This window comes from Gekko japonicus, unplaced genomic scaffold, assembly GCF_001447785.1.
Source record: "Gekko japonicus isolate JY-2015 unplaced genomic scaffold, Gekko_japonicus_V1.1 scaffold1635, whole genome shotgun sequence".
Lineage (NCBI taxonomy): Eukaryota > Metazoa > Chordata > Lepidosauria > Squamata > Gekkonidae > Gekko > Gekko japonicus.
In genome coordinates this window covers 265,252-277,722 of record NW_015168098.1, presented here as the reverse complement: position 1 = coordinate 277,722, position 12,471 = coordinate 265,252, and positions in this window count along the sequence as shown.

Sequence of the window (12,471 nt, the reverse complement as noted above, 5' to 3'; positions counted from 1 at the left end):
TTCCCTCGTATGGTTGTGGCCCCGCCCCCAGCGTGCCCGGCGTCCTTACATCACTTCTGGGTGACATGCACGTCGGGGTGGGGTTTCCCCCGGGGGGGGGGACTTGGCAAGCCTATCTAGGCTGCAGTCATCTCTATGGTCTGATTATTCCAGAGAGCCGTCTGTGCAGTGTCTCAGAGCCTTTAAAGGTCGAGGAGTTAGATATGAGTCTGGTAGCGTCTCAGAAACCAGACAGATTTCCAGGAGATCAGTTTCCAAGAGTCAGCGCTCCCTTCATCTGACACTACAGTTCTTGTATGACAGACCAACGTGGTTACCCCCCAAAAAACTTTCTTTCAAAGTTGGGTGGTTTAAACTCTTGCAAATCCCATTTGGACACATCGGCATTAGTTTCCCCGCAACTTTGGGGGACTTAGGAGGTGGTTTCATTGCAGAACCTGGCATTTTCTAGCAATGACTCTTGTTGGTGGAAGGGATGAAGTTCCCTCCGGTGGAAAGTCCTTTCCCTTCTCATCATCGCCATCTAGTGGTAGCCAAACCAATCGCAAAGGCCTTAATAGGAGCCGGTTTGGGGCCGGGCCTGGGAACTTCCAGGGGCTTCCCCTAATCTCTGTTGTTGTGCTCCGACCTCTCACCTATTAAATGCCCCCCCTTCAGAAATGTGCATAATCCATACAAAAACACATGCTATCCTCCATGTTATGCCATCTTGGCAAAACTCCCCTGTCTCATGAGTGTGTTCCTTCTTCCCTTTTTGACTGTCTTGGACAGAGATATTTGTTTCTGTTGGGCTTCTGAATGACGCTCCCTGCCACACGAGGCCTTGGCTGAAGCGGGAGGAGACATCTTGAATGCAAAACACAAATCTATATATATTTGTATGGTCTCACTGGGCCCCGCGGCTCGTTTTGTACGCCTGTCTTTGTAACAGCTCCGTGGTGCCATTTCTGACAACCTCTCTTAACATAAATGCAAGAGACTCCTCCGTGTGGTCTCGTCCTTTTCCCTTGTGGTGCTTTGTATAGAATTTAACTGAGTTTGTACTAATTTTTTTTCTATGTTGAATAAAGAGTGCACAATGACTGTTCAATAATAATAATAATAATAGGATAATTTCTGTGTTGAGTCTGTGTTGATTTCTGCTGTCTTTGCTGTGTTTTGATGGTTCAGGCCCCAAAGGATTTATTTCTTATTTAGATTTATATCCCGTTTCCCGAAAGCGGGCTCAGGGCGAGTTACAACAATAAATTACAAGCAGGAAGCAATTGGAAGTAGAAATTAAGCAATAAAAACAGTTAAGAGAGTTAAAAGATGGGCATAGCAGCAATTATGTATTCAGCAATCCTAAAACTGGGAACAATTGTGCGGTTGTCGAGGAGGAGGAGGAGGAGAAGAGTTGGTTTTATTCTCCACCCTTCACTACCTAAAGGAATCTCAGAGTGGCTTACACTCTCCTTCCCTTCCTCTTCCCACAATAGACACCCTGTGAGGTAGGTGGGGCTGAGAGAACTGCTCTTGAGGGAACCGCTCCTACCAGTGGTCAACTTTATACAATAGTGAGCAAAAGGTAGTAGAAGAGGAGATTGGATTTATACCCTACCCTTCACTTGGAGTCTCAGAGCGGTTTATGATCTCCTTTCCTTTCTCTCCCCACAACAGGCACCCTGTGAAGTAGGTGGGGCTGAGAGAGCTCTGAGAGAACTGCTCTTAGAAAACCGCTCTGAGAGAACTTGTGACTGACCCACGGTTGCCCAGCTGGCTGCATGTGCAGGAGTTGGTTCTATACGCCACCCTTCACTACCCAATGGAATCTCAGAGCGGTTTACAGTCTAATCTCTATACTACTGTATATAGTTTGGTGTAGTAAAACCAGTTTGGTTTAAAGGGTTTTGATTCCCCACTCCTCCATTTGCAGCTGCTGGATGACCTTGGGTCAGTCACAAGTTGTCTCACAGCGGTTCCCTCAAGGACAGTTCTAGAAAGAGCTCTCTCAGCCCCATCTACCTCTCAAGAGTGTTTGTTGTGGGGCGGGGAAGGGGAAGGCGTTTGTAAGCCGCTCTGAGACTCCGAGTGAAGGGTGGGGTATTAATCCAGTCTCCTCCTCCTCCACCTCCCCTTCCTCTCCCCACAACAGACACCCTGTGAGGTAGGTATGGCTGAAAGAACTGCTCTTGAGGGAACCGCTCTGAGAGAACTTGTGACTGACCCAAGGTCACCCAGCTGGCTGCATGTGAAGGAGGGGGGAAATCAAACCCAGTTCTCCAGATTAGAATGTACCACTCTTAACCACTACACCAAACTGTCTTTACTACACCAAACTATATACAGTAGTATAGAGAGTCTTTAATATTTCTCCCAATCTTTAGGTCAAGATTTGTGACTAGAGAAGTGCGTTCCAGCCAACATTTCTCTCAAATCTCAACCAATTCTTACTACAGCCATGTACCTGGCTTTTCCCCACATATATCCCATGATTCCCCAGCAGGACCATTTTGTGTGATCAACATTTCTGAGAACATTTGGGGGGGGGGGGCTGCATTTTCTCATTCTTGTTCATCTACCGCCACCCTGTGGCCTTCCTCTGGTACCACAACACTCTCTTTTGGCTTCTCTTGATCCCTTCTGGAGGAAGAGGAGAAGATGGAACCAAAAGGATTCGGTTTAGGGCTACTACAGCTGGGCCTTCTGTGAAAGGACAAAGACCGATGGAGAAGAAGAGAAGAGATTGAATTTATACCCCGCCCTTCACTCGGAGTCTCAGAGCGGCTCACAAACTCCTTTCCCTTCCCCTCCCCACAACAGACACCCTGTGAGGTAAAAGAAGAAGAAGAGATTGGATTTATACCCCGCCCTTCACTTGGAGTCCCAGAGCGGCTCACAAACTCCTTTCCCTCCCCCTCCCCACAACAGACACCCTGTGAGGTAAAAGAAGAAGAAGAGATTGAATTTATTCCCCGCCCTTCACTCGGAGTCTCAGAGCGACTTACAAACTCCTTTCCCTTCCCCTCCCCACAACAGACACCCTGTGAGGTGGGTGGGGCTGAGAGAACTCTGACAGAAATGGCTCTTTTTCAAGGACAGCTGTGCCAGAGCTTGTGACTGACCCAAGGTCACATCAGCAGGTGCGAGTGGAGGAGTGGGGAATCAAACCCGCTTCTCCCAGATTAGAGTCCGTGCACTTAACCACGACACCAAACTGGCTCTCTGGAGTTGAGAGAGTGTCTGAAACGTCATTGTGGGGTTGTCGATTAACAGGTATTTTATCCAGTATTTTCCCCACAGTTACACTGTTGAATGAACTAGATATTTGTGTCTGAAAGGCGGTGCCTGTGGATGCAACTCCTTGCCACATGAACATCGTATTATATACTGAGTCAGATATGCTTGCCAGCCTCCAGGTGGGGCCTGGAGATCTCACAGAAACACCGATGATCTCCAGACGACCGAGATCTGTTTGGGAAGGTGGACTCTATGGTATTATAACCAGCTGATCACTATCCCCTCCCGAAACCTTCCTCTCCACTCCAAAATCTCCAGTTTGGTGGTGGTTAGGAGCACGGCCTCTAATCTGGGAGAACCGGGTTCGATTCCCCACTCCTCCACATGCAGCTGCTGGTGTGACCTTGGGTCAGTCACAAGTTCTGTCAGGGCTGTTCTTTCAAGGACAGTTCTGTCAGAGCTCTCTCAGCCCCACCGACCTCACAGGGTGTCTGCTGTGGGGAGGGGAAAGGAAAGAGGATCGTAAGCTGCTCTGAGGCTCCTTCAGATAGTGAAGGGCAGGGTATAAATCCAATCTCATTTTCTTCTCACTCAGAGCTGGCAACCCACACGGTTGCCAACTTCCCAAGTGGTGCCTGGAATTGCAACTGGCAACCATACTGCAGAGTTTAGCTTCCCCGAAGAAAATAGCTGCTTTGGAGGAGGGAGTCTATGGCATTGCACGGGTGTACACACACACACACGCCCATACCCTGCTTGGAGATCTTCTGGAACTAAAACTGATCTCCAGTCCAGACTAGAGAGATCAGTTCCCTGGGACAAAAACGGCTGCTCTGGAAGGTGGACTCTATGGCCTTATACCCAGTCGATGTCCCCCTCCTGAAGCCCTTAAAATGACCGCATCACCCATTACAAGATACAGGGCAAATCCAGCGTTTTGCAAGTCAGCCTCTTCATTCTTCCACAGCCTGCAGTTCAGTATCAGTGGTTTAGCAGTTTGAGACCCGAGTGTGCCGCATGACGGAGTGAGCTCCCGTGTCTAGTTCCCGCTCCTGCCAACCTAGCAGTTGGAAAGCAAGAAATTGCAAGTAAATAAATAGGTACCACTTCAGTGGGAAGGTAACAGCTTTCCGTGTGCCTTGGTGTTTAGTCACGCCTGCCACATGACCACGGAAACGTCTTCGGACAGCGCTGGCTCTTCGGCTTTGAAATGGAGATGAGCACAGCAACCCTAGAGTCGGATTCGACTGGCTTTCCAGCAAGGGAACCTTTACCTTTACTTACTCTTCATTCTTGGTCATCAAGTGCCATCTTGTGGCCATCCCCTGGCACTGCAACCCCCCTCATTCTTGACTTCTTTCAAGACTGACCAAGGAAAGACCCCAGTTCTCAATTTAGGGCTTCAGACAGGCTCTCTGGGATCAAATACAAAGCCTTGAAGCAGAGGCTGGATGTAGCAGTGTTTGAAACCACACTGTCAACAATCTGGTATTTGATCTAGTATTTCCCCCCGCAAGTATATTGTTGAACAAACCAGATATTTGGGTCTTGAAAGGCAGTTCCTGTTGAGCCCACTCCGGGACACACGAACGTCATAACTATGACCATATGACATTGCCTCTACACCAGGGTTGCCAGCTTCCAGGTGGGGCCTGGGGATCTCGTACTTTTACAACTGACCTCCAGCTGACAGAGATCAGCTCCCCTGGAGAGAATGGCTGCTTTGAAGGGTGGGCCCTATGGCATGGTACCACGCTGAGGTCCCTCCCCTCCCCAAACCCCGCCCTCTCCTGGCCCCACCCCCAAAGTCTCCAGGTATTTTCCAATCCAGACTTGGTAACCCTACTCTACACTGAATCGGGTAAGGTTGCCAGCCTCCAGGTGGGGCCTGGAGATCTCCCAGAAATACAACAACTCTCCAGAATACAGAAAGCAGCTCCCCTGGAGAAAATGGCTGTGTCAGAGGGTGGACTCGATGGCTTTATAACATGTTGATCTCCCTCCCCTCCCTAAATCCTGCCTTCCCCGGGGCTCCAACCTCAAATCTCCAGGAATTCCCCAACCCGGAGTTGGTAACCCTAGCTATACAAAAAAAACCCTCCACCTTTCCCATGTGCTGCCCTGAATTCTCTAGGAATTTGTCACATTTTTTAAATTTTCTCCAAAAAAAGGTGGGGTACAAAAGGAGGAGGAGATTGGATTTATACCCCGCCCTTCACTACCCAAAGGAGTCTCAGAGCGGCTTACAAACTCCTTTCCCTTCCCCTCCCCACAACAGACACCCTGTGAGGTAGGCGGGGCTGAGAGAGCTCTGAGAGAAACTGCTCTCTCAAGAACAGCTCTTATCAGAACTATGGCTTGCCCAAGGTCATCCAGCCAGGTGCAAGTGGAGGAGTGGGGAATCGAACCCGGTTCTCCCAGATTAGAGTCCGCGCACTTCACCACAACACCAAACTGGCTCTCAAAAGGGAAGAGGGGGTAGCGGGAAATATAGATCTATAGATCAGTGGAGATGTGATGTCATAAATTCCCTCTTCAGAAACTGTCATCTCCTCCAGGGGAGGGGGAGGGGGACTTATACCTGCATCCTGGAGCTGGCTACCCCCCTCCCCCACTGAACATCCATAAATGCCCACTGCACATTTTTGAATGTTCATCGGGAATGCTCGGATGTGAGCAGTTTGGGTCAAGCTTGAGAGGTTAGGTCTACAACTAACTTAATTTGGCTGTCAGCTCCAGGTTGAGACATTCCTGGAGCTCTGGGAAGGGGGCTAGGAAGAGCAACATGGGGGGAGTGGAGGGGGGGCTCAGTAGGGTATAAGGCCATAGACAATGTAGTCATTTTTTCCAGGTGAATATACCCTGCCCTTCACTACCCGAGTCTCAGAGCCGCTTACAGTCTCCTTTCCCTTCCCTTCCCTACAACAGACACCCTGTGAGGGAGGTGGGGCTGAGAGAGCTCTGGACAGAAACTGCTCTTTATTCAAGGACAGCTCTTATCAGAACTACGGCTTGCCCAAGGTCATCCAGCTATGTGCAAGTGGAGGAGTGGGGAATCAAACCCGGTTCTCCCAGATTAGAGTCCGCGCACTTCACGACACCAAACTGGCTCTCAGAAGATCTCAGAAGAAGAAGAGATTGGATTTATACCCCACCCTTCACTACCCGAAGGAGTCTCAGAGCAGCTTACAGTCTCCTTTCCCTTCCCTTCTCCACAACAGACACCCTGTGAGGTCGGTGGGGCTTGACAGAGCTCTTTCAAGAACTTTTCTTGACAGAACTGCTCCGAGAAAGCCATGACTGACTCAAGGTCTCGCCAGTAGCTGCATGTGGAGGAGTGGGGAATCAAAACCCCCGTTGTCCAAAGTAGAGTCCGTGCTCCTAGCCCCTACACCAAACTGGCTCTGAAGATCGGTTATAATCCCAGGAGATCTCAAGGGCCCATCTGGAGGACGGTAACCTGACTAACGTTTCTCACACCCCCGAAGCAGAACTCAGTCGGTCTCCGTGACGGCTTCGGAGCTCGGGCGGGAGAGAAAGGCCTAGTGAGACCGGTTCTGCTTCCTGACTCCTGCTGCGGGCGGCAGCCGCTCCGTAGGCCTGAGGCGGTCAGAATTTTGTCCCCCCTCAGCAGCTCTGTGATGCTGGCGGGCCTTTGTGAGGTCAGGGCCCTGTCAGAGGGCCCTGCCGGCCATGGACCACAGTGGCTTCATTCCTCAGTGTGGGGTCTCAGGGAAGCCTCAGCCCCGACCGGCACCTGGGGTGGGGCATGATGGGGAGCGGGCCGTCTGCAGGGAGGCCCAGCCGGCTGAGTCACTCCAGAGCGAGAAAGCCAGTGAAACGACTGTGGCCTTTTAACTGCTGCAGGGCACGAATCTGTGTGGTGAGTGTGGCGGACAGAGGAGAGGACATCTTGCCTGGGCCTTCAGGGAAGGAGGACGTTTCAGGGGGTGGCATGGCGTCAGGGAGCTTTGGCTCTCAAACGTTTGCACCCCAGACAACTTGGTGGCCTCAGAGGGGCTGTGGGGCTCGAAGCGAGCAGTGCTGTTGCAGAACGACACGGATACTATAGGTCAGGGGGGGTCTCCATAAGACATGTAATCTGGAGAACTCGTCGCCGCAGGACTTCGGGAGTCCCCGCGGAAAAGAAATCAGAATTCTTTGACTCGCAAGACAATCTCGAGCTGGACTCAGTCAGATTTTGGGTCAACTGCTCCGGGTTAGGAGCAATGCCCCCTCTAAGCTGTGGAGTCTTGTGAGCAAAAATTCTACTTTGTGAGCTACTGGCATTAAAGTTGGGAGCGAGCAATTTGGCTACTGCATCAAATAGTTTGCTCTGGAGCCCTCCTTCCTGAGCTAAGACAAAAATGTGTGAGCCGGAGGCTTAAAAACTGAGCTAGCTCACACTAACTCAGCTTAGAGGGAACACTGGTTAGGAGCAGGGCTATTTTGGGGCAGGAACGCGCAGGAACGGAGTTCCGGTTGGCTTCCGAGTTGGCTACACCTACAGCCAAAACCTCTGTGCGTGCGTGGCTACAGAGGGAAGGCCTGGAGAGCGACCCCCCAGCGACTCCAAGACAGGCAGGCCGGGGGGGGGGGGGCTGGGAGGATTTGGGGACATTTAAATGCCTTCTCATGCATCCCCCAGCCTGTCCAAGGGCTGGCTTGCCTGGGCTCCCTGCAGCCGCGGGGCGCCCGGGCAAGTCAAGGGGGAAGGCATGGGGGATGTGGCCTAATATGCTACTGAGCTGCACTGTCAGGGTGTGGCCTAATATGCGAATGAGTTTCTGCTGTTGGGTTTCGCCTATTTTGCTAATGAGTTCCTGCTAGGCTTTAAAAAACAACAACAACAACAAAAGCCCTGGTTTTGAGAGCCAGCATGGTGTGGTGGTTAAGAGTGGCAGACTCTAATCTGGAGAGTTGGATTTGCTTCCCCATTCCTCCACATGAAGTAGGGTTGCTCAGCCTTAAAACTCTCTGGGTACCGCCTGTTCTCATCTACAAGGGTCATAATCATGCGCAGAGGGATGCATTTCAAAGTTTGTAGAATAAAGTGCAGTGAAACTCCCCCCCTTTTCACTCATGCACAAAAGATTAGGGTTGCCAGCGTCCAGGTGGGGCCTGGGGCTCTCCCACTTTTACAACTGGTCTCCAGCTGACAGAGGTCAGCTCCCCTGGAGGAAACGGCTGCTCTGGAGGGCGGACTCTATGGCATTGTACCATGCCGAGGCCCCTCCCCTCCCCAAACCCCACCCTCTCCTGGCTCCACCCCCCAAAGTCTCCAGGTATTTTCCAACCCAGACCTGGCAACCCAAACATGAAGCCAGCGGTGACCTTGGGTCAGCCATGGTTCTCTCAGAGGTCTCTCAGCCCCACCTACCTCACAGGGTGTCTGTTGTGGGAAGAAAAAGGGAAGGCAATTGTAAGTAGGGTTGCCAACCCCCCCGGTCCCCTGTTTTTGGGGGGGTTCTACCCGCCCGCCAGCCAGATGGCTGGTGGGGGAAGCCCCAACACCCACACCAACCCCTCTCTCTCCCTTTAAGTGTGTGGAACCCATGTTTCCTCCCAAGCCCGGAGTGCCGGCTTCATGCTCTTAAAAGGGAAACGCGGCTGCTCTTAAAGGGGAAACGCCAGCTCCTGCATTTAAAAGGGAAACACCGGCTCCTTTAAGGGCAGGGAACTGCCGTTTCTGGAGATCCGACGCACGGGCGGGGGGGGGGCAGCGGACGTCCCCAACGTGACGTCATCACGTCGGGGATGCCCCACCCCCTCCAGGAACGCCCCCAAAGTCCCCCGCTGGGGGTGGAAGATGGACTTGGCAACCCTAATTGTAAGCCACTCCGAGACTCCTTCGGGTACGGAAGGGCGGGGTATAAAAACAAACTCTTCTTCCTCCTCCTCCTCCTTTTCCTCTTCCTCCTTCGAGTGGAGCCTAGGGAGAGCAGGGTTTGGGGAGGAGAGGAACCTCAGCCAGGCACAAGGCCATCGAGGCCACCCTCCAAAGCAGCCATTTCCTCCTGGGAAAAGTGATCTCTGCAGCCTGAAGATCAGTTGAAATCCCACAAGGTCTCCCAGCTCCCCTTGGGGACTGTCTGGGAACCCTCCCTGAATCCTGCTTTCCTAAAAGCAGGGCTATTTTTGGGCAGGAACGCAGAGGAACGGAGTTCCAGCTGGCTCCCGAGTTGGCCACGCCCAGCAGGAACTCATTAGCATAACAAGCCACACCCAACAGCAGAAACTCATTAGGATTGGCTACGTTAGGGGTGTGTGGCCTAACATGCAAAGGAGTTCCTGCTACAAAAAAAGCCCTGGGTTTTGACAACAAACAAGGTAAGCAGACTAACAAGCAAAAGGTGGGTGTGGTTGGATGACCACACTTCTGGTAATATGGGGTTGCGGCCTAATATGCTAATGAGCTGTGTCGTCAGTGGGTGTGGCCTAATATGCTTATGAGTTTCTGCTGTTGGGTGTGGCCTATTATGCTAATGAGTTCCTGTTGGACTTTTTCTACAAAAAGAGCCCTGCCTAAGAGCACCTGAGGAGATGCAGAGATGTGACGAAAGGGGTCTGGGTCAAATGGGTGGGGCTCAAGGGGAAGAAGTGGGGGGGGGCACGAGTCCAGCATGTGGTTTGTTTTCATACCGACCCCACTGCGTGAAGGGATGGTCAGCAGTGAGGCACAGAGTAGGAGCCGCGACAGGGGCCATAAAAGAGGGGCTTCCCGAGGAACTCTTTAGGCCACTGGCTTGAATTTACAGTGAGAACTTTTTTTTAAAAAGGAAATATCTCCCCCTTTATATTATGGAGATGTAAGGACAGGATTGTACTCAACAGCCTGTGATGAAATGTACCTGTTCCACCTCCCAATAAGGGCACTTTCAGTGCTCGGGTTGCCAGCTCTGAGTTGGGAAATTCCTGGAGCGCTCTGGGGGTGGAGCCTGGAGTGTGGGGGTGGTTAGGGACGGATGGGACCTCCCCTGGGTATAATGTGTGGACTCACACTGCATAATCTGCCTTGAGTTCCTGTGAGAAAGGCAGACTTGAATAACATAAATAGATAAATAACATACATACATAAACTCATATTCCTGCTGAGAACTCTGGCCTCCTCAAACTCCGCCTTCCCAAGTCAGCAACCCCAAATCTCTGGGATTCTCCCAAGCCAGAGTTTGTGACCTGTCATGCACTGAGCCAGAGGATTAAAATGCCCAGTGTTAATTTGCCCTTTTGTCTTGCTTCAGACACCAATGATGGCAATCCTCCCGAACGACGAAAAGAAGTGGAAGCGAAATTTCCGCTTCCGGTACCTCCTCCTCTCGCATTCCTCGCTCCAGATGCTGGAGGCCTATCTTTTGACGCTGAGCTATCAGGATTTCAAGAATTCCTACGAATGGGAGAAGTTCCAGGTTTGGCTCCAGGAAGTGCTGTTCAGGGCCCAGTGGCTGACCGAGGGTCCGGTGGAAATTGCCAGCAGCGAGCCCTTGTGCGCTTGTCTCCAAAGGAAACGGCCGAGGAAGGACTGAGGGATCTCAGAGGGTTGGGGAATGTGAGGAGGAAGGTGATGAAATTGTGTATTTTGCTGGACAATAAAGATCTGAATGCTTAGCCATTGTACCAGATGTGGCTTTCGGTTGGTGTTTTGTTTTATGTGAAGGCTTGGACAGGCATACGTCAACAGAAGTATTAGTTATTTTATTAGTTATTCGCTTATATCCTGCCTTTGTCCTCACTGGGGACTCAAAGTGGTTGGCATCATTCTCCTCTCCTTCATTTCGTCCTCAGGACAATCCTGTGAGGTACGTTAGGCCGAGAGCATGTGACTGGCTCAAGGTCACCTGGCAGGCTGCCATGGCAGATTGGGGATTTGAACCTGGGTCTCCTGGATCCTAGTATGACACTCTAATTAGGGTTGGATCCTACCAACTCTTTTGCTGGTCAAAAGAGGAGAGAGCCCCTTTGACAACCAAAGAGACTATGCCAGAGATCAGAGGGAAAGCCTTGTGCGAAGAGGGCTACTGTGAGGAGAGAGATCAGGAGTGGAATACTTGGTAGGATCCTGTCTGGGGACTTTTTTTGGATAAACTGGATGCTTAACAGTGTCGTTCATGGCTATCTTTGTGTTTTGCTCAAGGATCCTCACTTGTTTATGTATTTAAACATATATCTCCCACCTGGTTCAAGGCAGCTTACAATAATGGTGACAGAGAGTCCCAAAATGCTCCCTGTTCTTTGGACACCCCTCCGTCACCCTCAATGAGGGTCAACCCGAATTGTTGTTCTTTCAAACGAGTGTCTGTTTCCTTTAATTCCCCTTGTTTCTTGTATAAAACTCTGCTCCAATGATTGAGGAGATCAGATGCTTTCTCTCTCTCTCTCTCTCTCTCTCACCGCCGCCGCCACCCCTCTCTCTCTCTCTCTCTCTCTCTCTCTCTCTCTCTCTCTCTCTCTCTCTCTCTCTCTCTCTCTCTCAGAGACAAAAGGATTACCATATGAGGAAGAGGGTGCAGCTAGAATCCTTTTCCTTGGTATGACACTTCTCTATGTAAAGGTTTTATACGTGGGAGCGTTTAGTCTTCTGAACTGCAGTTTGGTACCATCATAAGACTTATACCTCAGAGAGGAGTGGGCTTTTAATTTTCTTTAAAGTCATGCTTATAATTAGAAGAAGAAGAGGAGAAGAAGAGATTGGATTTATACCCCGCCCTTCACTACCCAAAGGAGTCTCAGAGTGGCTTACAAACTCCTTTCCCTTCCCCTCCCCACAACAGACACCCTGTGAGGTGGGTGGGGCTGAGAGAGCTCTGAGAGAAACTGCTCTTTTTCAAGAACAGCTCTTATCAGAACTATGGCTTGCCCAAGGTCATCCAGCCAGGTGCAAGTGGAGGAGTGGGAAATCAAACCCAGTTCTCCCAGATTAGAGTCCACGCACTTAACCACTACGCAAAATTAGGGTTGCCAACTTCGAATAGGGACACTCATGAAGATTTGGGGGAGGGATAGAGCTAGGGGAGGGTCTTCAACAGGATATACTTTTCTTTATTATTTTATACCCTACCTTTGTCCTCAATGGTGACCGAAGGTTGCTTACATCATTGTCCTCTCCTGCACTGTATCTTCACAACAACCCTGTGAAGTAGGTGAGGCTCAATGCTCCCTCTAAGCTGTGTGTGGAAAGAAATTTTAGAAATATAGAAAGCTTGGGTTTAAAATGGAACCTAATATCTCATGAAATCCATGTATTGCTGGAACAAC